A 23,527-nucleotide genomic window follows, 5' to 3' on the forward strand; every position below is an offset into this window, starting at 1 on the left:
ATTGCTTTGCCCATATTTTTGATTTTATTGTGAAGCTTAAGTCACTTTAACAGCCCAAACTTTAGTATTGTGCATTTTTATTCTGTCAGGTGTTTGTATTCTATGGTGTTACTCTTTCCATATTACTAGGATCTATGTCATTTGTACCACAGAGACATAATATAATTGAAGGCTAGTTTCCTGTTCTATAACATTCTGTAGTTGTTTTCCATCCTCTGCATGTGCACATATTTGACTGTTTTCTATCTAGCATCTCTTCCTCCCACCTACTTGGCATTTTCTTGTTGACACCCACCTCAGTGATGACATTTCCCCAGGCTCTCAGTTTCTAATTTCATTGCTTACTCACACTTTTGGACTTTCACCTCCTTCTCGGTGGGAGAAACTATACAAGTAAGTAAGTTTTTTTTTTTTTTTTTTTACAAACCTTTCCCAAATTGTGTTTTACTTAATTTGTATTATTTATCATCCTTCCAGGGTCCCCAACAGACTAGATTTCTGGTTTTGGTTTTTATTTTTCAGCATGTTATATTTATCTTCCTCACAAATACAACACAACTGCTCCTGGCATTTAAACTTTGCTTTTTGGACATTACTTACACTTTTCTACCTTTGCTTCTCATGCTATAAAACCGTAACAGCACTGAAGTGTACTTCTCTAAGGGATATCTATCTGAGCTTTATGTTTGTTTTCCTTAACTACTGTTCACCACTACTATGCCATTTTATGCATGAGATTAACTTCTGTCCTCATGCAAGCCTTTCCATCCCTGGCATGTACCATACTCGCTTAGGACCATGGTGTCAACTGGCTTCCCTGTAGGCTTTGTACTTTTACACACTACCCTTCTCAATGTATTCTTATAGTCCTGTCACTCTCCATAGTCAATTTCTGTCCTCATTAGAATATACCTTTCCTTACAGATTTCAGTGCTATTTCATTCCTGTGGATATATTACCATCATAATTAGTGCTTGGTTCTTCACACAATACAATTATCAGAATTCCAAAACCACTTAATCGGAGGTCTTCTTCCATTTTAGCACCAACCTCATACTCTCAAGCACAGGTTCATTTATTGAAACTGGGTGCACAATTGTTTGAAAAGGATCGAAAGTAGTCTTGTTAGACAAAAAGCACATATCCATATAGTGTTTGACTCCAATACATTATCTTGTTTTATTGAAATACAGTATTAAGTTTGCTGTTTCCACTGTCAAGAGCATCCAGACAATGTTACCTATCTACTGTGCGTTCGGTATGCTGTACCTTGTTTTTGCTAAACTATACTCATAAGCCCAGTACACTAGAAAAGAAGTCAGCGACACTGCAAGCCCTGTCTGCATACCTTTTTCTGGATGATTAGTTCAGGTCGCATAATCATTAGTAAGTCATGTAGAGATCATGGTTTCTGTACACTGACGCAAAATGTCAATATGGGAAGTCCTCAAATATAAAACAAAAGTATCTACCAACAATACTAACAAGAGAGGGTAATATGCACCATTAGTGTGTCCCCTTAATTGAATGTAAGGATAAGCAATGCATAGTATTCATGGAAATTTAACTGTAGAGGAGTGATAGAAGAGTCTACATTTATAAATAAATGTAACAGTTAACTCAAAGTAGCCGTGAAACAGCCTATTTGTTAGAAAGGCTTTAAATCATATCCATCTCTCTCTCTCAACATATATATATATATATATATATATATATATATATATATATATACATACACACACACACACACACACACACACACACACACACACACACACACAAACATGGGTATAGCAGCAACAGTCGAATGGCTATATAAATAGCAACAGTCGAATGGCTATCTATCTATATATATATATATATATATATATATAAGTAGTAGCAAACAACAAAATGGACTATACTCCATGGGGTAAATACTTCTGAGTCTTGGTTTGATATATAAATATATATATATATATATATATATATATATATATATATATATATATATACATATACACACACACACACACACACACACACACACACACACACACACACACACACACATGGGTAAAGTAATGTTGACACACTTACATTGACAAACAGCTTCAACACAGTTCTGCACATGCTCTGAGGCTAATCCTTGGAATGCAAACATTTCAGTGTTAAAAAACAAGATGACAACCAGGCACTGATGTGATTTAAGCACTTTTGTTCATTTAATCAAAGAACTTCTTCAGAAACAACTTCCACCTTCAAACACCCCACTTAGATACTCAATTAACCAATTAAATTACAAACCAGCAAATGACAGTTGAGGTACAAAAATTACATGAATATTAATCAGTTTCTTCTTCTCTTTGAAAATCTATTACTTCATTTTCAAACAGAAAAATCTGTTACTTCATTTCCTAACACAAAAATGACAATGTGAAACACATTACTTGTTAAAAACATAAAAAAGGTATACGATCAAATATTCTTGAACTTTAAAAGCATTTAATGGATATTTTCTCATTAATGCCAGGTGGAATATCCGCCCTAAAAATATTTGCAATTTGAGTTCTAAATATTCTGAATATGCATTGGAAGTATCAATAAACCTCCCCCCACTGACCTTTTCAAACACCATAAATTGAAATTTCTTGAACTCACCACATTTTTGAGAGAGCCTAGCTAATGCATTGCTAATATTCTTATGTTACAACCATAATGTGCTCCCTGATTCTGTCTGCCAATCTATTTCAGTGTTTTTGCAGGAAGGAGGTAAGCCCCCCTGCACCCCTACACTCTCTTTTAATTATTTATTCCAAATCTGAGATTGCACAATACCTGGGGAAAGGGTATATTCCCCAGCTCCGGAGATTATTTGATCTTGCACCACTGTCAACCATCTGTTCTGCTGACCAAAGCAAAATCAACCAGCCCTACATAAACCGTATTTATTTACTTATTTGTTTGTTTATTTGTACGTGGTGAAGAGTATCATATGGCAGAATTTTGTTTCTTTATAACTGAATGCCAAGTTGGCCTATAGTTTGGTTTACCTTATAGAATACTGAATAAATTCCTCTTTTCCTACAACCTGGGGACAGCGCTGCTAATGTCCCTTGGACTTATTGTTTATACACACACACGTGCGAACACATACACACTCACAAATGCATACATACACACATATACATATATAGGTATATGTAGACACACACACACACACACACACACACACACACACACACACACACACACATACACACACACATGTAATTGTGTGTGACCCCTTAATTATGTTGAATTATTTAGTTGACTGTTTTTTTTGTTGACTTAATTTAGCCGACACAAAGCTGGCGATAACTTCTGTGAGATTGTTGTAATGTAGGAGTTGGTAATATGATCCTTTCCCAGTATTGTACAATGTCGGAGTTGGAATATTTAGGAAGCAGGGTCTGTGGGGGAACAGACCCCCACATGAAGTGGTGTGGGAGGGCTTGCCCTACTGCAAAAAACATGTTTTGTCTTACATAGTCTGAGGTTATGCCATGGAGCATGAGTACTCTGTTGTAGAATTTTTTTTTAATTTGTCGATGTTTTTAATGTCTACACCATGTTGTTTAGATGTATTTTGGTAGACCCATACACACACACACACACACACACACACACACACACACACACACACACACACACACACACACACACATGCACACACGCACACAGACACACACATAAAGATACATAGATAGTTAAATAGATACACACGTCAGTAATAATAATAATCCACTTACCTGATTTCTCAAACACTCACATTCGACAACACAGACATTCAATGAAAAGACAGCTTAGCAAAACCTTTTCCACTCTTCAGACAAATAATAGTGTGAACCCATTTGCATACATACCACCTGTATACATAATACATATGTAATTTTATATACATATATATATATATATATATATATATATATATATATATATATATATATATATATGAATTTGCCTCAATTTGTCGAAAATCTCACTTCATCGACTTTCAGTTCGACACTCAAAATATCGAAATTTCCCTTCATTGAAGCAGCAGAACAAGGAAGATTTTTTCATGGTAAGTTACCAGTTACCCAAAAAGAAAAAAACCTAAACTGCGCCATCCCTAACCCATCCAGGTGGGGGGTTTCACCCTTGCACCCCCCCACAACTAAATATACCATCTCCAAGATCACACTACAGTTGGTAAAAGGGCAAAGTTCATTGTTTCACACAAGTTACTTACTGTGGGAAAATATTCCTTATTCCACTGCTTTGATGAAGTGCAATTTCGATATTTTGAGTGTCGATGAACTCAGATTTGATGAAGTGGTATTTTGACAAAGTCAGATAGACCCATATATATATATATATATATATATATATATATATATATATATATATATATATATATATATATATCTTTGTGTGTGTGTGTTTGCTATTTATCCTAACTATAGATAAAAGAAATAAACACCATGTCAGCACATACCCTAGCTAAAATACCAGGTATTTTCTTTGTCCAGACTTTAGTGGCAGCATCAAAAAAATATTAACACTTACCCAAAGTCATCAGTTGTCCAGCACTAATAAGTTAATGATAACTGAGAAATCAGCAAATCTGTACAATCCTACACTAAAAGTACATCAAAATAAAATACAGTAACCTCATCAAAATGATCATCTATCCCAAAGCTCATAAAACAGCAGTGTTATGCACCATGCTAAAGCATAGTACATAAAACAATTATAATAATATGCAAAGAAACTGGTCTGTAACAAGTAGCAATTTTCCATAAAAATATAATGGAACTCATGTAACCTAGGTATGCAGCTATACAAAGCATTATTAAACATATACCACCTAGTTTTTTTTTTGTTTGGTTTTTTTTTTTGCTGACTGTGGCTTTCAAGTGACTGAAATTATTGAGCTGTATTATAATTAAGACATGAGAAATGTATTTAACAGAGTATACTATAGCATCAGTTGTCCTGTAACTTGATATGCTGCACCAAGTTACTGATTAATGACTTTGATTATGAAGTCAGTATGTTCCTTGAAACTAAGAGAACTGTCATATACTATACCCAGATATTCCCAGCAAGGTAATATCTCTACAGGTTCATACACAGTGATTAGTCTACTTTTCAATGCTATTGTGCCCCCCACCCCCATCCATGAACTTTCATATCATTAATGAAAAGGGACTAAGGATGGATCACTGGGGGGCTGACACAGAATTTTGCTTGGTAGTAGCATCTACTTGTTTAGACATGTAGCTCTTCATCCATTAGTGGCTTTAATGATAAAACAAATCAAGCAGAGTTTGTTTATAAGGAGAGAATGATCTACCATGTCAGATGCTGTAGAGGAGTCTAGGCTTCTGGCAAAGCACTAAGCAAGCACTGGCAAACATTTATCGCTGTGTCAGGATATGAAGTCAGCTAGTTAGTATATCAGTTCTAGTATAGCAGGCTATTCTAAAAAGCAGGCTGTGCTTAGAATAATGCCTTATACTGCTTTATGAATAGTTTGATTTAGAGTTTGTTTGTGTCTTTTGGCTTTTCCCGGTTAGGGGTCGCCACATCGGAACTCCAGTCCGCTAATGATTGGCAGTAGATTTTTACATGCTGGCTTGCCGGGCCTAATGCACAACCTTCAACGAAGGAATGCCCATTCACGCATGTCGACACACAGAAGATGCTCTAACTGAGAATCAAATGGACAACGTCTAACTGTGTACAGCTACTTTTTCTGAAAATTTGGTCAATGTGAAGTATGACATGCTACAAACCCGTTCAGCTTCATACTGAAAATTTAAACAAACGTCTTTGATGTAAATCTGCTTTAAGAGTAACAATCAATTCAAATATAGTTATATTTAGAAAACAATTGAAATAAAATGTACTGAAAGAAATTGTATGTGCAACATAATGGTAATGATAATGATGGTAACAATGGTAAAGCATTCTGCTTCATATAAATGCACACTTATTTTGCAAAAGCCAGATATTTGACAGGTTAAAGTGAGTATGAGGAGAGCTAGATACTTTCATCAACAGACAGTCCCACACTCCACACTGCAGTCACTTCTTCATCCTTAATTGTGATAAAAAAAAAAGTGAATGCCATGTATTATATTTCAGCTTTGTTTGATATAAACAGGTACACATTAAAGTATTCCATGCTGATTCATACAAATCACATAAATCTTGCAAAGTTAGAATAATGAGCAAACATGAGTAGTTAGTTATATTCACTCACACACAGCAGATAAATTCATATATATTACTTTAGTTCAATTCAAAATTTAGTAGAAGAACACCATTTTGTATCTCCATGCATTTTCTGAAGAACAAGAAACATGAAAATTTGATCTCCCAAAAATTTGATTGATTATAAATTTTATTACATTTGATAACTGGATAAGTAGGCTGGTTCCCAGACCCTTTTTTGCTAATGTTCCTCAGTAATCAGTACAAAGCTGTAATGTTTGTCTGTCACTTTTGACTGACTGTAGTCATTATTTCATAAGTTCAAACATTTATGATGGAATGGGCAAGAACATGAGGCAAAATCATAGGTTCATAGGTTCATAGGTTTATACTAGGCTATCTGCCCTAAGGCATTTATAAGCCTAGCCCAAATTATTGTGGCTTACGCCACCCCTTATATGAAAAAATACTGTGCCCATTAGTTTGTTGTGCCTCTGTCCAGCAGTGACCCAGAGATGATTCCCGGGGTAAACCTACGATCTCCCATCCACAGGTCTAGATTTCTCTTGAAGAGAGTCAGCGAGGTGCTCTGCCTCACATGGACCGGGATTTTATTCCACAGCATAGGGAGTCTCTGAGTGATAAATCTATCCCTCCAGCACGTCCTATTTATATCCGTGCTAAGGTTTAAGTCGCTTGCTCTAGTGGTTTTGGTGGATTTGGATTTTTGAGGTGGAGCATGTCCATTAATTCCGGGTTGGACATGGCCTTGTATGTCAGGCACATGTCACCTCTGAGCAGGCGGTATGCGACTGAATAGAGCTGGAGTTTCTTCAATCTGGCAGCATATGACAGATTTTGGAGTCCCTTTATCCTTTTGGTGAGGAACTTTTGGGGTCTCTCCAATTGCTGCAGATGTCGGGTGAGATACATCCCGAATGGGGCATTGTACTCGATCATTGGTCTGATAAGTGAAGAGTACAGGGGAACAATGACCTCACTAGATCTGGATGTGAATCCCTTCATGATCAGGTGGGCAATGTAGAAGGTCTTTCTAACCACTTTAGCAATGTGAGTGTCAAAAGAAAGGCCACTGTCAACCTGGGTCCCCAGGTCCCTGATAACCTCTTCTGTGCTTAGTGGATTGCCACCTATATGGTAGCTTGGGGTTACCTTGTTTTTCCCGAAGGGTATGACTATACATTTTTGGCGTTTAACTTCAGGCCATGGCTCTGGCACCAGCTATCTGTTTCAGTGAGTCCCTTCTGAAGGATATCCGTGTCCGATGCACTTTCCACTATGGCCCAGTTTGCAGTCATCTGCAAACTTTGTCAGCCAAAGTCCTCCCATGTTGGCCTGTACTTCTGAGAAGTAGATGCCAAACAATAGGGGCCAAGGACCGAGCCCTGTGGGACACCACTTGTGACCGGCTTGGAGTCTGACACAGCGCCAGCAACTCTAACCCTGTGGGTTCTGTCCTTAAGCCAGTTTGCAACCCATCTTGTGACATATGGGTTTACATTTAAGCTGGTAAGTTTTTCTACAATACACGAGTGGGGTATTGTGTCGAAAGCCTTTGCAAGGTCAAGGTAGGCTGTATGGACTGCCTTTCCCTCATCAATGGCCTTGGTGACTATTTCGAAGAAGTCGACCAAGTTCAAAAGGCATGATCTTCGCTTGACAAAGCCAAAGTGGGTCGGGTCCAATGTCTGCAAGTCCCCTATATCTTTGTTTATGAGCTCCATTATGATCCTCTCCATAGCTTTGCAGACTAGACTTGTTAAGCTTATGGGGCAGAAATTACCAGGGTCCGTAGAGGCGCCACCTTTGTGGAGTGGGACCACAGTTGCCGTACGCCACTCCTTGGGCACATATCCTGTGGTAAGGCTGAGATTAAACAGCTGCCTTATGTGCGGGTTTAATTCCTCATTTAGCTCGTGTAGCACACAGCCGGGGACACCATCCGGTCCCATTGATGCTGTGTTTTTAGCTTTAGAGAGCAGCTTTCACCTGCGCATTCGAGATGTACGGGAGGCTACACTCGGCTGGGACAGTTATCTCTACTGTAGGGTGGGAGAGGGGTGAAGTTTGCACTGAACCTGTCTGCCAGTATGTTGGCAATGTCTGTGGGTTCAGTGAATTTTGTATCATTTTGGACTAATTCTGAGCATATCTGTGAGTTTCCACCCAGGTTCCTAACATAGCTGAAAAAGGCCTTATGATTGTCCTTTGAATCCATGGCAATTTTTCTCTCAAAATTGGCCTTAGTTGATTTTATGAGTGCTCGTATTTTTTACTAATAATGATCAGGGTGACTTCCCTTTTATGGATTTTGTTCTATCATGTAATAGCTTTCTCCTCTTATTGTAAAGTTTGTTAATGGCTGGGGTCCACCAGACTGGACGTTTGCCCTTTGTGGAAAGAGTCTTGGTTTTATTTGGGATTGCCTGATCCATGCAGTCCTGGAGGTGTTCATAGAAGGCATTTATAAGGGCTTCCGCAGCTTGGGTTGTGGTTTCCTCTGACTCAGGGGCCTTGAAGGATACCACACCAGTCTTGAGTAGTGTGAAGTTTGCTTTAGAGAAGTTCTTCACTATGGTCTTTTTGTTGGGGGTGGGGGCGGGATGTGGATTTCCAGTGAGATTAGTTTATGATCAGATCTCACCAATGAGGGATATACGTCCGGTGTGGAGCATTTTGTCCCCATGTTTGTGACAATGAGATCTAGTATATTTTCTCCTCTCGTGGGAACAGTGACTAGCTGTTCCATGGCATTTGAATTTATGAACTCCAGGAACCATTGGGCTAGAAAGTTAGGGCTTGAGTAATGTTCCCAGTCTATATTCGGGTAGTTGAAGTCACCCAATATGATGGTGTTTGGAGATACATTTATACCCTCCAGTGTCTTCAGGAAGGCTGTGTGGGGTTCCTGAGTTTGAGAGGGTGGCCTGTAGCATGCTACAATTTGTAGAGCAGTTTTGCCTATGGTTAGTTGCACCTGGATGGTTTCCGAAGCTTCATGCGTTGCCACCAACCTGGAGGTGTGAGTATCCTTTATGAATATGGATACACCCCTCCTTTTGTGGAGTGGTCCGGGTTTTGGGGCGGAACGCATGATATGAGGTAAAACCTAATAGTGCCGGGTGCTCTCAGGAGCCTTGAACCAGGTTTCAGTTACAGCACAGACATCGATGTTCTCCATACTGAGAAGGGCCTCGAGTCGTGCATTTTGAGATTTAGACTTCTGGCATTGAGCAGCATTACCCTCAATTTCTTCCCATTTTGTTTTCTAGGGTGGTAGGTTTAGAATTTGAGCCTTGCCTAAAAAGGCACTATGGGGTGGCAAGAGCCTTAGCCAATATCCGAATCCCAGGGGTGACAGGTGCAAGCTGTCCCTTGCGAAGCAGCGTGGCTTGTCAAGCATGTCATCCCAGGCAGACAGACACTGGATCCCCTTTGAATGACACCAGACATTAAGCCAATTGTTAAAGCTGATCATCTTGTCTCTATATTGTGGCATCATTCTTGGTGAAGGAAGGATACTGCTCAGGGTTAGGGTCATACCTGCCTGGGCTACATAATCAGAGAGCTCCTCTATGTCATGGACATTCTGCAGATCAAAGGCAGACCTAGAAAGCCATTGATTCTGTCTGGTTACCTCCAGTACCAATATGAAAAAAAATGCTTACCTCATGCTACTGCAGATAGAATAGTTTCTGCACACTGCAGATATTCCTTTCATTGTCAAATTTTTTGGCTTCCTGCTCATGTCTGTTCACAATGTACACAGTCAATGAATCAGTTAGATTCAGTGTAGGACAAAACAAGAGGCCAACAAACTGAATGGCTATGGTATACAGTATCTCCCCTCAGGATGCTGCAGCTGTTTTTTCTTCTACCAAAGGTATTGTGAACCATTTATTTATTTACTTTCTTACAGTAAACAAATGCAGCATTTCTTTTTGTTATTTTAAGAAAACTAAATACATAAATAAATAACTGGCAGAATGGGTCCATAGGTATCTAGCTAGGCTGCCTATGCACAAGGCCAGCCATGACTGCCTATGAAAAGTTCTCATTTTACCAACATGAAGCACAGAAATGTACAATTACTGATAAAACAATTTGTGGATGAATCCTTCTTTCTTTGCATTATTTAGGTAACTCACAGCTTTGTTTCTTATAAGTTGTACCTGTAATTTCCAACTAAATTTCTACATGGTCATAGTCAAAAGATATACAAAACATTAAGTTTAACATTATGGAATTGCACACTCTAGAGCCTAATACCAAACAAAAGCATTTACAGCATTAGAGTGTGGAAAATTTGTATAGAACAACTAAGATGCATGTAACTATTTTTGAAAAAGATGAAGGAAAATGCTGAGAATGAAACCATACATCTCAATTGTCCATATTTTCATAAAATGCTCAGATTTTTGCTTCATATTTTTTGTTTATTTCTCATAATATTTGTAGGTTTCTGACAAATAATTTGAGGATTGGCGTCAATAAATAATGATAGGCATATAACGAGTTTCAGACTTCATGTCTCAGGAAATGCACACTAATGCAAGACCTGCTTTTCTAGCAAATGTCTGCATTTGAAAGGACTATATTTACAATTTGTCCCTGATTTGGGGTTTTTGTCCCACCCCCATTTACTTTTGGCTTCATCTGGAATTCATGCTATAAGAGGTTAAGAGGTAAAAATTAAATTGTCAGCCAGCGAGTACACACACACACACACACACACACACACACACACACACACACACACACACACAGACACATGCACACACGCACACATACACACACACACGTGCACACACACACACACACACACACACACACACACACACACACACACACACACACACACACCAGTATTTGCACAAAAGCACACTTTACATTTTAAGTAATAAAGTGGCATGGTGCACATTAAAAACAATACCATTTTAAGTATTTGAAGTAAAAATAATTATAGTGCCATGGCTAAATGTGCATGAACCATTAGTGAACTTTCAGTACCAACATTTTTTTACTTACCAGGAAAGTAGCACTAGCTGGTTTAAACAGTGAGTCTGTAGGATGACAAAGTGCATTAACCATGCAGTGAGATACACTTAGCTTTTTCCAGTTGATGAAGTACAGAGGTCAATGATAACTATAAGTTTTTTTTTTTCTTCAATTTTCTCAAAAAAGACCTGCATGCTTAACTGCAGACAAGCTCCTTGGAAACTTCATTGGGCACTTCCTGTCACCTGATCATCTCCATGGCTCCTCAAGCAATTCTTCCTACATAGATTATATACTCCAAAACAATATCTAATTGAGTAAATTGTGGAAATCAGACTGCATCACCAAACTGGTGCACTCGGGATGAGGATACTCTTAAATGCTTTTGATGGTACAGTTTCCATGATTTACCAAGTAACTTACAGAGGTTTCATTATGCATTTAGTGTGGTGGTAGGTAATACTTTTCAGCTCAACAGGAAACAGGAGAGGACATGCACGCACCATCATAGCATAAATCCACCTCTGAGAGAATCAACTGTAATTTTTCAAAATGTTCAAGCCGTTTGGTGACAACAGCTTGTTAAAGTATTTAAGTTCAAAATGAGCCAGGTAGGGGAGGGGGCACAAATGAAATCATGACGCAAAAATTATCACTTAAAAAAATGTTGGCTGGGCAAGGGAAGGCATGGAGAAGGGAAGAGGGTGCAACATGCTTTCGCCATGGATATAACTCAGCCACATGGATGTCTTTGCTTTGGCCTTCCTTGCCTAACATTTTATTCTCTGTTTTCTAACTTTTTGTGATATGGTTAAGTGTGACTCAAAAAATAGTAGGAGGATGAAAACTGAACAGGATGCAAAATTGGATATGATTATCTGCCACATGAAGGGGCCAAGAAAAGATATGGGGAGATGTAGCAGGAGAACAAAATACTGAAATCCTTGGAGCATACCACTGAAAAAAGGTATGATGTTTAGAAAATATGCAGAGGCATGATCTGGAAGTTCATAGGCTGTATAATATTATGAAGGCCTTTCTTGTCTGAAAATGTGAATTGGAAAGTGGTCAGGAAAGGGAAAATATCTAGATAGGGTGCCTAGCAGAAGTAATGAAAGGGCCAGATACTATACATTTCTTGAAGGACTGGACGGGCAGGTAACCAAATGACTCCCCATGCCTTAATTGTCATACAGTAAAGAGTCGATTATCCAAATTAATTGAGACTTAGGGTAGTTTGGATAATCAAACTGTTCAGATAATTAAACATATAATTGAACCAGATAAAACCATCTAAAATCTTGTTGTTTCTGCATGCAGGCAATACACTTTTCAACCATTCAGCATTTCCAGTTGACAATAAAGAATATTTTTTGCACACGAGCAGGCTACAAGCTTAAAACACACACAACTGAATACTTATAAAGTTTACATATTCAGACTTTATGATTTTTTTCCTACCTGAAAACCTTGAAAGGCTGTATTCAGATAATTGATGTTTTGGATAACTGATGTTTATTTAACTGACTTTCTACTGTACCAGTAGAGCTCACTGGAAAGGTTGGATGAGTAGCAGAAATGATACACCTAGGAACTCACGTGTCAAGTGTCAAAATTTGTACTTAGGAAGTGGATAGTGCAACAAGTAGTTATCAGTAAAGCTCTGGATCTAGTCGGATGGGATGTTTTGAACTGGAAAACTTTTCACACTTAGTGCACAGAAATGAGTACAGCTAGCCCTACCCCTTGGAACATGAGACAAAAGGGTGCTGAAGTTTACATTATGTCCTCTGTTCTGTTAAAAGTTACATGGAAGGGGCAGGTATCCTAGGAGAAGACATCATAAAAATATATATTGATCTTATTCAGTGATCCACTTCATTGTGGGTTGTAGACCATAGCTTCAATGTTGATAGGATAGATGCACACCTCACAGTACATTCAACATTTTAAATATTGCAAATGAGGCAGTTGGACAGAAGGAAAAGAGAGAGAATTTTGTCTGTGACAGCAAATAGGTAGAAAGTGATATCTGAAGCCTCAGTGCCTTAGGAGGAAGTCACTATGAGAGAAATGTAAGCAGTATCTAACTCAGTAGTAAAGAAAGGATTGGCATTACTTCTCCAAATGATTGCATGTGGTGATCATTTCCCCTTAAAGAAATGGAGTAACATGGGATGTCTTGGGATTATCTGGATATGCTTGATTACTTATGTGAACCTTCTGATAAATTTGAAAGTGACTGGATGTGAGGACAGTAGAAGAAGCCAGGAAGACCATATGACCAAAGACAGTGGCACTATCATGCAGTTGTTTTGAAAGGGGCTGATCTGGAAGAATCAGACTGAGAAAGCATGACATTCCACTGGGTGATCTCAGTGGAATGTGCATAGGAATGGTACTACTGACTGGGTCTCTCTATATAGTGAGTATAAAGCATGTTCTTAAGAAGAGATTTCTTTATGCATGATGATGTCATTGTATAATTGTATTGATTGATTGATTGCTTGCTTGATTATGGTAGCATTCTGATTGGTTGGAATGTTTTTGTAATGTATAAAATATATTATGTACATCATTGCTGTATTAAGTACTGAGGAAAAGTTTTATCTTAAAAGCATTGCTGTATTATACATTTTTTTACATTCTATATTGTTTGTTTCTGAGTTCCTTTTGTTCGTGATTGATTTTTGTTGGAACTCTTGCTGAGCAGTTTCTAGTTTTTCTTTTGATTCTTTCTATTTATGATTATGCTACTGTTAAGACTGGGTGATTGGAGAACTCAACAAAAGAAATTACTTAAGAGAATATAGTAGAAAGGGTAGTGGGAAGGTATTACGGAAGCTTGGAGGGCAGGATTATAGGATATCTATACCTATACTATCATTTAATTATAGAAATTATAAATAAGGCTGAAAGTTAAAAGCACTCATAGCTTTAACCCAGCAGGAGATGGCACCCACACCACCAGAGGCAAAAATAACTACTAGCTCCGAATCCTTAACTTCTTAGTCCCTCCATTTTCCCCATCTCTCACCTTAGACTAGTAGACCATTTCATTACTGTTCTAGCAAAACAATTCATTCATACAACTTACTAAACCACAATTTTGTATGACTGCTTCTTGAGCAGAAAAGTATCATTCTTAGATCTTATGATATGTAGGCACCTTTCTCCAAAAACTAACTGATAAACTTTTTTAGCTGGATGGTACCTTAGTTTTTCCTCCTTGAATCCTGTCTCAACCCACTCCTTTTATCCTTGCTATGCTGGGCTCACTCCACAATCCTACCCTACCCCCATTTCCACCCACCCACAGAAAATATTACATTTATAACTGACCCTCACTAACCACACCTACTAATGACCACCCCTTAACCTCTTATAGCCACTAAATGCATACTACAGAAACCTCAATGACTACTACATCTCATATTTAATTAATCTCATCATTCTTGTAAATCAGTAGTACACTGCCTTCATTTCTCACATCCTTTTATCTGCACACTAACATCTTTTTCCTACTCTCAACTGTTATCGAATCCCATACTCCCCCTCCTGGAATACTCTTTCTTCACCTCCCCTCACTGCTTTACTCCTCTACACAAACAGCACACTTCTCCTACATTTTCACACCCAGTTACTCTACATAATAATTTATCTTCAAAAACTTTCTCACTCTCACCTCTAAACTACTCTTCCAAATTCCATAATATACTCATCCTACTGAAACCCTATATCCTTAACTCTACTAATTAAATATGTGTTCTGATTGACCCAACCCAACTAATTACTCTCACACCATGTTTTTCACCTTTCTCACCTCACCCCTCCTCCTACTCTTATACTACCTCTTTTTTCACAATTTCCACATCAAACCACAGCACCTGCCCCTTATCTCTATTTATTTTCACTCTAAACTCCCAATCCCAGTACTCTTACCCAATTACACCCTCTATCATTCCTATAGTAAGGGGGGGCTGTGCGGGGGCATAGCTCTTCACCTAGTTTGATTATATATTCTGTGGTTTGATTTATTATTGTTCAGTAAAACTGAACTTTGAGAGGGCTATGCCCCCACACACCCAACTATATATTCTAACTCTAGGGTCACACTACAGTGGGGAACTGGGCATATACCTTTTACTTCCTTACAGTGCTCTACAGACTGCCAATGCTCATTGTCAGTGAAATGAGTTTTAGGTCAAATGAAATTTAGGTCAAATGAAGTTTAGGTCATTTGGTCTCAGTCAAATGAATTTCGATCATATTAAATTTAGGTCATATGAAGCAGATTCATATATATATATATATATATATATATATATATATATATATACACACATACACGAAGAGATGTACACATGGCGCTATATATATATATATATATATATATATATATATATATATATACACACACACACACATACACGAAGAGATGTACACATGGCGCTATATATATATATATATATATATATATATATATATATATATATATATATATATATAGCACTATACAGATGTGTATACAGACATATGTATGAGTATACATGTATATGTACATGTAGACATATATAGACCTATTATATGTATACAACCATATTCCTTTCATGAGTAAACATCACGGTTGTGGATACCCTCCCAAATGTATCTCACAGTATGTATCTGTTATGTGCACATTATGATAAAACAACATACATGATGCAATAGTCATAGTAATAACAAGGGCTACACAATTTAGGAACTACAGGCAAATGTTCAATCTACTCAATATGTGTATTGGCAGCTATATTCGTAAAACAACAGCACTCTTCCCAGTGGTCATGGCATAGTGGTTAATTGCTATGACTCCAGTGTAAAGGGTGCTGGGTTAAAGGCCTGCAAGGGCTGTTCATTTTGTTGCTGGGCATTCATTCATATGAATGGTTTGCTTGCTAACTTCCTCCCTATCTGCACTTCCAATTTTTATGAACAGCCTCTGGGGAGGGCACGTTTGAAGAGGAAGGCATCGATGGAAGAAGGGAATCCCCTAACACTGAAGAAAATGTGGGAACAATACTAGTATGGAACCTATCCAATTACAGATTAACTTCTACTGAAATGGACATTCTCAATAAAGGTATGAGTTTCATACCAGCAAGCAAAATGACTCTAAGTGAAAATATTATTGAACTTAAAACGTTTACTAGAAACGTCAATTTGAAAATGTATTTTAATGATTCATGTAGTATAAATGATAGTGTTAATGTTTTCAGGAACGCTAGTTGTTTTATACCTCCTGTAGTTGATGCGGTAGATGTTTTTGAGAAAGCATGTATTAGGGACATTTATGCGATGTATGAAGAGAGTAGAAATATGAAGAATTTTTTTTAACCAGCCGTTTAATGAGAGGTAAGCTTTAGAATGACTATGCCAGGATTCGACTTTGAGTTTTAGACCAGCTGATAAAGGTGGATGTTTGGTAATTATGGATTACACATTCTACGGTGATGCAATGATTACTATGCTTAATGATCCTATGGTATATATTCCATTTACGGTGGAACGAGTTAAACAATCTATAAACAGAGTTAATAATGAATTGTTTGATTGTTTGCAACTGGGACACAGCCTTGATTTGTTTAATTATTTTGTTATAGAAGAACCTACCTTGACCATTATACAGGGTCTCCTGAAAATACACAAGCATGCCTGTATACCCCCCATGAGACCAATAGTAGCTGGCAGGGGATGGTGCACTAAACCCCTCTCCATCTTTATAGAACAACACATGAAACCAATTCTAGCTAAGAACATGACCATTTTGAAGGATACTGAACAGTTCCTTAGAGACTTGTTTGCCCATGTACAAACTAAATCACCAAGTACTAATTGCGCTATAGTAGCGCTAGATGTTGAGTCTTTATTTACATGCATACCCAATGATAAAGGGGTAGAGATGTTATGAGAGTATCTTAAACAGGACGGCACATATGACATCCATAAGATAGATCTTCTTTGCATGCTTATGGAACCTTTTCTTGATAACAATATTTTTTTGTTTGAAAAAGGTATATTCAAACAAAGAGATGACGTGGCTATGGGCACTTCTTGTGCCAATAGCTACGCCAACCTAGTTATGGTGAGATGGGAGATAATTTATATTACACTGCAACTTAGGACAGGTCAGGTTTTATTTTACAGGAGATTTGTTGATGATCTTTTTCTCCTGTGGGAGGGTAGTGAGGTTGAGCTCTCCCAATTCTTAGATAGGCTCAATAGGAGCACTGATTTTCTTAGCTTGACAGCTAATAGCTCCACTGTTACCATGGATTTTCTCGATGTCAAGATTACTAGAGAGATAAATGGTGTTTTTACTTCTGAAATATACAGAAAAAGCTGTCACAGGAGCACGTTTGTCCATAGACGGAGTATGCATCCTGGACATATTTTTAAGAATGTTGTAACAGCACAGATGTTAAAAACATCCAGATTAACAGCAGATGATTCTACCTTCACCTGTGAACTGAAACACATGGAAAAGAGATTTCTTGAGAGGGGTTACAATAAGAAAGAAGTTTGTTCAATTACAGCTCGAGCTTTTGATTCCAGAACTCGTGAAGGTAAACCCTATTTTTCTACAGCAACTCAGTTTTGCAAGCGTAATTTGACCAATAATAAATTGAGAATACCAGTTACTTATGCTAGTAATATTACATTATTACAGGATATCTATACTAAACATTGAAACATACTTAGATCTAATGAGAGAGTGGAATCTATAGTAGGAGAGGCTCCAAGCTATATGTATAAGAACAAGAGATCGCTTAAGAAAATGTTATGTTATCCAAAACCTGATCCTAGTACTGATATACAACATTCTGTAGGTACATTTCCCTATCAGGCATGTAATTACTGGCATTTGATTGACAGCAGTGCTGAATTTGAACATCCAGATACTCATAAAAATATGTCTTTTAGAGCAAAAGCAAATTGTACACAATGAACCTAGTCTATTTAGCCTACTGTACACTCTGCTATTGTTTTTACATTGAGATGACGACATGGAGGTTACATGACAGGATGAGAGAACATCTTTATTACATCTCTAGGAAAGTTGAAACAAATGCTCTTTCTAAGCATGTTCTGTCATTGGGTACACAGGTTTGTGGTTGTTGAAACAGTTAGAGTGGGTAATGGGGGGGCCCAGACAGAACCAAGGTAGAAAGTAAAGAACTGAACTGGATCATTAGGATGAAGGCAAACATGGGGAAGGGCCTTAATGATAAACTTTCCATCAAACCAGTACTGGTGAATAGGCCCTTAGCAAGATATATTCTAATTAGGTATAGCTTTGATACTAGTTTATTTTAATAAATGTATTTATTATTTGATATTTTAGTTGAACTGCATTAATATATTTGTACAATGGATTTTGAACTGTATTATATATTTTTATGCATTCTTTATTGTGTTATATTTTATATTAAGTATTTATAGAATCAAGGGCTTTAATTGCTTCTATTTGCTGATTGGCTGTTCAGTCTTTTAAAAATACTGCAATTTGGAGGTTTATTTGTCTGATGAAGCAGCTCTGCCTGCAAAAGCGCTCACTGTTTGTTTTGGGATTAAATCTTTAAACTTTACTGCTGTGTCCCGCTGGCTCCTTGGTTTTTGTTAATATATATATATATATATATATATATATATATATATATATATATATATATAAATAAATATATATATATATATATATATATATATATATATGGATCTACCTGACAACACAGACACACCACAACACCGACAACAAAATCACCGACACCACATAACCAACAGTTCACAAACACGAAACCTCACATGCCCGACACACCATAATCCCGACAATCAACAAACAAAACAAATCCCCTGTCCAAAAAGCACACACACAGCACAAGCACACCAAAATCCTTACAAACTCACACTAAACCTCACATACACAACTATCTACAACCTTAACCCAAACCCTAACCCTAAGGTCCGTCACTATCACACACTCACCTAACCCGCACCCTAACCCTAACTCACTTAACCCACCCCTAAACCAAAGACTATCACTATCGCACACTTACCTAACCCATGCCCTAACCCTAACTCACTTAACCCACCCCTAACCCAAAAACTGTCACTATTGCACACTCACCTAACCCGCACCCTAACCCTAACTCACTTAACCCGCCACTACACCTAAAGTCCGTCACTACCACACACTCACCTTTCCCGCACCCTAACCCTAAATCCCACACTATCTCACACTTACCTGTCCGCTTCCTAACGTTAAATCCATCACTAATGCACACTTACCGACTCGCGCTCACACGTGGCCCATGTCGGTGTTTCGGCTGTCGGGATTTCACATTGTCGATCATCTGTCTCGGCGGTCTTCTCGTCTCCATCTTCTTAGCGTCTGTGTTTCGGCGTGTCGATGAAGTCAAGGGGACCCATATATATATATATATATATATATATATATATATATATATATATATATATATATATATATGGTTCCCATTCAGAAGCCTGAAACACTATAAGCCTGAAAATCAAAATCCTGAAACCAAAAGCCTGAAAATTCAGAATCCTGAAAACTCAAAATCCTGAAAACTCAAAATCCTGAAAGCCCAAAATCCTGAAACTCAAAATCCTGAAAACACAAAATAGACATACTGATGTCATTGTGGCTTTGCTATTGTTAGCCCTGTGGTGTTAGGTCATGCGTTGGGTTCAGGTAAGTGTGCGGTTGGTTTTATGTTAGGGTTAGGGGCGGTTTAAGTGAGTTAGGGTTAGGGTGCAAGTTAGGCATGTATGCAATAGTGACAGAAATTAGGGTTAGGGGCGGTTTAAGTGAGTTAGGGTTAGGGCGCGGGTCAGGTGAGTGTGCGATAGTGATGGACCTTAGGGTTAGGGTTAGGGTCAAGGTCAGTTGGTAGATATTAGTGTCTTTGTATTGGCATATTAGCATTATTTGTGTTTTCAGGATTTTGAGTTTCAGGATTTTTGGCCTTTATAGACACCATTAGTAATCTTCTGCCATCTTTTAACTCAGATTTCCTTCCAGACCATTCCACACCCTCTGAGCAACCCAACATTTTCTCATTAAAACTTGTTCTAACAAGTTCCACAAAACATCATCTTCAAAAATTGAAACACTGCTCGTCCTCAGCTGATAACCTACCTTGTATATTTCTAAAATAGCTATAAATTCTCTTGCCTTTCCTATATCTATCATTATTAATTGCTCTATAACACAATCCAAAGTACCCACTACCTGGAAAAATGATATACTCTACCCATACACAAAGGAGGCAATGCCACAGAACATTTAAACTATAGACCGATGGCAATCCTATCCCCCCTCTCTAAAGTCCTAAAGAAACGTGCTGACAAGCAAATCATGTAATATCTAGACCAGAAAATGTACTAACCCCAACACAGCATGGCTTTCGTCCAAACCACAGTACTTCTACTGCCCTTGTTTCCTTCAACAACATAATCTCCTAAGCCAGACATGACAACAAACTGATCTCCATTCTCTTCCTTGACTTCTCAATAGCTTTCAATACTGTCTCTCACTCTCTGCTCCTTGCTAAACTTTCTGAACTAAATCTCTCCAGTTCTACTCTCTCCTGGTTTACTAGCTAACTTACAGATAGGCAGCAATTTGTCAAATGGCTTACGCCACTATCCCCATCTCTTCTCATTAAGATGGAAATCCCTCAAGGATCAATACCTGGTCCCTTACTGTTCAACATTTTCACTAACTACCTGCATACCTCCTGTCCTTCGTCTTCTCATATAGTATGCTGATGACTCTAAATTCATCACTATCTCTGATAACCTCACTGATCTGAACTCTCTCACACAATGTCCTTTACATCTATTGAAAACTGGCTCATTAAAAATCAGCCAAAACTAAACCCAAAGAAGACTATGCTCCTATTATTTCTTCCTAAGTCACCTTATACCATCCTTCACCATCACATCCCATAACAAACTTCTATCCAGGTAGAAACACATACTAAGCTCCTGGGCACTATCATAGATGATCAGCTCAAATTCAACCTTCATATACACAACTGCATCAAAGAAACTCACCAAAAACTTGGGCTGCTGTACAGAAATAAAAAATTTCTAACTAATGAATCTTGTTTCACCCTTACCCAAGCCTACCTTCTACTTAGTCTCTTCTTCAGCTCCAAAATCCATACCAACCTGCAGACATCCCTTTTATCTAAGCTTGAAATTACCTACCACAAAGTTGCAAGATTTGCTGCTAACCAAGCCTTTAAATCTCACCACTGTCTCTCAGTAAAGACCTTAACCCAGTTAGAAGTCCTCCAACAGCTTCTTCTGTCATAACTATTCATCATACATTCTATCCTATACAAATCTTCTTATTGCCCAGTAATCTCCACAATCATCTCCCCATACACCCCACTTAGGACACTCAGAAGCTCTGAACAAAATCTATTAGCAATTTACAAGCCAAATAGAACAATTGGACAAAACCTTTATAGTTACTCTCCTCACTCTCCTGGAATAAACTCCCCCAATCCATTCGAAACATGAGCAACCTACCAAAATTCAAAACTGCTCTTAAAGACTTTCTCACTAATGCCTGGACATGCCACTGTAAACATACTGCCTGAAGCCCCACTTGCTTTGTCCCATCTGAATGCTAGCTACTGTCAGGTGCTTCTCCATATGATTCAATGTTAAGATTTCAAAAAGTGATATTCTCACAGTCTGTTCCTCTCTTACAGAACAGGTGACAGTCTGACAAATTGCATTCAACTTGATGCTACTCTCAGTCTGGAACAGACTGTCTTTTTTCCTTTTGTCTTGACTATCTTCAAAATTGAAAACTTGTTTTTATTACAATGTATAAACTTTATTAAGCAGTAATCAGAAATAACTACAGAATCTAAACCATCAGATGTTTAAAATGTAGACTATATGAGCACACACTTGCTATTAAGAAAAATAACTTTACCAATGCTTTAGCTAGGCATGCTATTTACTGTATGAACTTTAAAAAGTTCACCTTTTCAGTCATAGATTATGTTCAACTTGTGGATTATATAGGGAACACCAATATGAGTCATTGTGGCAGATCAGTTTGATAGCAGATAGAGCCCCTGGTCTGAACAAATGCATCAATAGTAACTGTTTTTTAGCACTAAAATAACATTTAAATCACAATAATATGGTCATGTTTTTATATTAAAGACATTTTTATGAAGCTTTGACATTCTAAGCTGTTTGGTAAACAAGACAGTTTTTTATTTTTATGGTATAATTCTACACCTTTAATTTAAAGTATCATGAAAGTCATGTGATGTGTGATGTAACTTATAAGAGGTGTGTTTGTTGAGAGGTTAACTTTTTTCTGAAGAAGTTCATAAAGAATAAATCTAAATGAAAATACTAAAGAATTGTGTTCGTTCCTTCATTCCATCTAAAGCTTTTGGTGTGAGTTTCATTTTCCAGAATCTAAACCTTGTTTCTAATTCTTGTATCATATGTTTTACTATGTACTTATGGACTTGGCTTTGTTTTTGTTAATTGTGGGGCATTTCTGCCCAGACCTCTACTGAAAAAGGGCACTATCGCGGTCGGACTAACTCAATCAACAAATGTCACATAAATAAATAAATAAATAATGGAGTGGTTAAGAGGGTGAAGGAATGCAAGTAAGGAAACTAGCACTGGAGGGGTCATCATGCCAAGCATGATGGAGAATAGGAAGGGGGTAGCTTACAGGGCTAGATACGTGATCTGAAAGAGCAGATTAAAGAGACAGATATATCATGTACTGAGACCAAGATGGCTTGAGAGGGCAAAATGGTTCATCAAGGGGGAGCTGGAAATAAAAATAGTCATGTGGAAAATTAAGGATCAAAAAAAGAAGGAGTGGGTAGCAGAGATTATGGGAGAATGAGGTAAGAGACTTCATACCAGAAAGAAATCTGGGAAATATTTTGGGTTATGTATGGCAAGTTATATAAGAAGTAGAAGTGGAGTGCTTTCATCTTTGGAAAGGACTGGTCTGAGATGACATTTACAGATACTTGTTAAAAGGAGGACTGGGTGTATGCAAGGTGGTGACTTGTATTTGAGAGAAAATGTGAGGGGTAGACAGTTTTCAACACATTTTAGAAGAGGAAGAGATTGCAAGTTAAAGGTATTTTCCTCAATGGTTAAATTATCTCTTTGCTCCTAAGTTTTCTGTCCAGAATGGAGACAATACTTTGAATAGGGACATGTT

General features: G+C 37.7%; 1 protein-coding gene across 4 annotated transcripts in view; it reads right to left on the bottom strand.

Moving 5' to 3' along the window:
* LOC122795346 (sulfotransferase 6B1-like) overlaps positions 1 to 23,527 on the bottom strand; it is a 537,147-nt gene that overhangs the window by 73,551 nt on the left and 440,069 nt on the right. The gene's annotated exons all lie outside the window — the stretch shown is intronic.

Source organism: Protopterus annectens, chromosome 1.part0 (genome assembly GCF_019279795.1).
Source record: "Protopterus annectens isolate FY-2018-M chromosome 1.part0, PAN1.0, whole genome shotgun sequence".
Lineage (NCBI taxonomy): Eukaryota > Metazoa > Chordata > Ceratodontiformes > Protopteridae > Protopterus > Protopterus annectens.